This window comes from Solanum lycopersicum, chromosome 4 (genome assembly GCF_036512215.1).
Source record: "Solanum lycopersicum chromosome 4, SLM_r2.1".
NCBI classification, from domain to species: domain Eukaryota; kingdom Viridiplantae; phylum Streptophyta; class Magnoliopsida; order Solanales; family Solanaceae; genus Solanum; species Solanum lycopersicum.
This window is the reverse complement of record NC_090803.1, coordinates 53960211-53964387: the sequence shown is the minus strand read 5'-3', so window position 1 is coordinate 53964387 and position 4177 is coordinate 53960211. Positions and strand designations below refer to the sequence as shown.

Sequence of the window (4177 nt, the reverse complement as noted above, 5' to 3'; positions counted from 1 at the left end):
TCTCAATATCGTGTAACTTTTCGGCAACCTCTAGTCGAAAATGTCTAAGCTTTTACAACTTATTGAGGAGAGTATATATAATTAAAAGAGATGACATATTTTATGTGGTTATTTTAACTATAGAAATTAAAGAATGAAAATTAAGAACACACACAAAAAAAATTCAAAATTTAAGCTTAAAAGTATTCAATTGAAACAATATTTTATTAGAAGTTAAGATATTCAATTGAAAAAAAATACTTAATCCAAATGTATTATGAATGAAATATTATGACAAGTTTAAGAGGCGGACTATAACCAAATAGCCTTCAAAGAAATACAAAATGATACTTATAAATTATAATAAAAACAAGGGAGAATATGATATGAACAACACAAACCACAATAGATACCATTACATAAAAAGATGTTTACACATCAAACTTAGTTACACACTCCACTAGCAAGATTTGGTATACACTCCACTAGCAAGATTTGGTATACTTGCTATACAATAACATACTAAAAACACAAACCATATCACACATAGAAAGATGTCTTGCACATTACTCTAGACTACAAACATCACTTGTTGGCGCCCTTGCGGCGGCACTTGCGTTTGCGAAGCGTCGCAACCCTGAAAAAAATTAAAAATAAATTTAAGTATTAAATTAAATTTCACTAGTAGAAAATTGTTAAAAAATAAAAATAAATAATTAATGAGATTTAATATTGGAACCTTAACATCCTTTCAGCAGTACGGAGCTCCATCCTAACTTCATTCATCTCACGACGCATCGACTTTAAAAATGAAATAAAATGTAAAGTTAATACTATTTTTTGTATAATAAATCGTAAAAATTGTGGAATTATATAATAATTACCTCAATCCTGGAGTTAAATTGAGACACATTCAATTTAGGACATGACAAAAAAGAAAAAATATTAACCATAAGATTTACATAATTAAAAAATAGACTTAATATAATTATGTGCTAAATTATAGTATAATTTTAACGAAAAAATCAACGGATAAAAGAGAGAATTAACCATGCACGCTTTGCAAGACGAAACATAGATGCATGATGAGACATCATCCGGAAAATTGCCTGATCAAGTAGATAAATAAATAAATTAAAAATAAAGATAAAAAAATAAATAATTTTCTTAAAAGATATACAAAAATGATGTGTGTATATATATATTTCTCCAATGAAAACAAGAAAAGTCATATGAAACCAATAGTATAAAATTTCAACCTGTCTGCGACGTGACTCAGTGGGGGCTTGTTCAACATTAACACAAGTGATGCTACAACAAAGAATAAAAACAAATATAAATTATTAATCTAAAAATATCAAATAAAATTAATTCTTTTATCTAAGAAAAATAATAATAAAACAGAACACATATGTATACACATACATAGGGAAATAGTTAATTAATTAGAAACATTTAAAACATGATCTTCAATTACTCAACCATAAACTATAATTTATGACATAATAACATATATATACACGTGACTCATTTTTAACAATGATATATAAAAATAGTATAAATTACAAAAAAGAAATGCCAAAACAACTTCATTTATATCTCCTCTCAAATAACACTTCACTTATTACTTATTAGTGAAAATGTAAGAAGACATTTTTTTTGGATAAAAACAATAAATGACTTCTTATAATATTATAAGACAAAACAAACATTTATTAGTAAATTTAATTTGTCAAAAACTTTTTACTGTTCAAGAGAAATAATAAATTCAGATGAAGATATTTCAACTAGAAGAAAATAAATGGCCAGAAAGTTCATAGATCTTTTGCATGATCTTTAAAGAAAAAGATTAAGAAGAAAAATAAAATTAAAGAAAAAATCTATGAAAATAAGTCACTTTTAGTAATCAAACACCAAAAAAAAACATTAAAAGGGGAAAGACGAGTTTATGCTTATATAGTGAGACAAATTTTTTTCCAAAAAAAAAAACATTTTCCTTTGTACCAAATGCAAATCAAGTGGAAAATGACATAAATGAAAACATCTATAAAAAGAAAAAACATTTTTTGGCGACCAAACATCAAAAAATATGTATTTATAAAAGAGAAGAAGTTTCTAAGCTTTTCCTTTTTTAGCAATAGTATCTAATGAAATTTCACAAAATGAATTTTGTGAAATTTCACACATGGATTTTGAGAAAGTAAGGTAGAGTGTAGGTAGACCATACCCTTATCTGGTGAAAGTAGAGAGATTCTTTTTTAAATTTTACAAAAACAACATATTCAGTGAAATCAAACTGGTGGGATCTGAGAAGAATAGAGTATATGTAGACCTTACCCCTGCCTCGTGAAGGTAAATAAATTGTTGCCAAAAGACCCTCATCTCAAGTAACATAGAAACATATAGAAAATACAACAACAAAAACTACAATTACCCAGAGAAATCCCACTACGTAGGGTCTGAAAAGATTAGCTAGGGTGTATATAGACCTAACTACTACCTCGTGGAGATAGTGAGGCCGTTTCTGAAACATATACAAAATAGGGAAAGAAAATTTCTTGTGGTGGCTCACCATGACTGCGGAGGGCTTTGGGTGGCTGACTGAGCATCACTATCATCATTCTCAGCCATTACACCAAACAAAGAACAACAAGAAAGACTTAAGAAAAATGAAAAATTAGAAGAAGTAACTCTCTTTTCTCTCTCTTTTTTCTCTCTTAGAATTGCTTTGATGAATGAAATAGAAGAAAATGGGGTGGTTTATATAGGAAATTCTGTAGTGAAGCTGTCATAATTTATTTATTTTTATAATTTTTATAATTTTATTATTAATTCAGCAAATTTGGCATCAACTTGAAGTGAGTCATGACGTTGGGTTTGTAGTTTGAGATTTTTCTTTCTTTTTTGCATGGATTTAACAAGTGTTGTTAATTCTTTTGAAACTTGTCCGTATAATGCATGATCACATGAAAACTTCTTCTCACTATTTTCACTTGATTTATTTCATTTTAAAAAAGATAGAAAATAAGTGTTTTGAGGGCAAAATGACACTATTTTCTGGCTTTTTTTTTTTTTTGCTAACTTTCACCTATAGCAAAACAAAAATTATGTGTATGATATAATTATATTTTGTATAATTGGACTCCATAGCAAACATAAATATGTATATTTCGCTATACATATACAAAAGAAAGCAGTTGCATTATTTTGTTTCTGTTTCAGTATACATATATAAAAGATCAATTGTGTAATTTGTGTTTGTATAAAGCAAGAAAAAGAGAAAGACAAAAGAAAACTGGGCAAGAGAAGATTGTATTTGTATAATCATGTGTATAGCGACGAAAATATATGCACTTGTATTTGTATCTACAATTTTCTCTCGTTTTATACAAATACAAACATAATATATACATTTGTGTTTATATAAAGTGAGAGAGGCGAGTGAGAGTGGCGAGCGAGATCTAGGAGAGTAAAACGAAAATATATGTATATATACAATTTTCTCTTGCTTTATACAAACACAAACACAATTTTATACATTTGTGTTTGTATAAAAGCGAGAGAGGCGAGAGAGAATGCCAACGAGAACGAGAGTGGCGAGCGAGATTCACCAGGAGAGAGGCGAAATAGCAACAGTTTACTATGAAGTACAATTAAATCAAACTATGTTTATAACATTTAATTTGAATTAATAGTTTGCTATTATATAAAATTTTCCCTTCTTTTTCTCTTTAAATATATATCATTACTCTCCACGAGGGATAAGAATTGTGAATAAATCAATAACGATTGTGACGATATGAATAAGATCTTTGTATTCTTAATCGGAAATATTTTTGGAATTGATGACCCCATGAGTATGGTGAAAGAGCGTTTAAGTAATTTGACGATTATAATATCAATTTTGTGTATGATTCTTTAATGATCATAAATCACAAAATTTCATATTCGAGTCTTGAATATTAAAAAAAATTACCCCTATAAAATAAATCGTACACAAAAAGGATTTGAATTAATCAAAACCACAATAGGAAAATAAAAACAAGAGTGGTTGGAAGAAAAGTTTGCCTTTTTTAGGGATAAAGTAGTTTGAATTGAATACAAACAATTTAAGGCGTTTCATTTTTTGAAAAGAAAAAAGCAAAAAAGAAAAGATGGAGAGATCCGCCAACTGCTAGCATTGTTATTTGAAACAATT

At 27.9% G+C, this 4177-nt stretch overlaps 1 long non-coding RNA gene across 1 annotated transcript; it reads right to left on the bottom strand.

The window, feature by feature from the left end:
• Positions 1–364: 364 nt before the first annotated feature.
• On the bottom strand, positions 365–2948 carry LOC138348304 (uncharacterized). The gene is made up of 5 exons (XR_011220737.1): positions 2552–2948; positions 1239–1290; positions 864–1088; positions 719–780; positions 365–616 (listed from the first exon to the last, which is right to left on the bottom strand). It is a non-coding gene; the product is annotated as an uncharacterized lncRNA (long non-coding RNA).
• Between the last annotated feature and the right edge of the window lie 1229 nt (positions 2949–4177).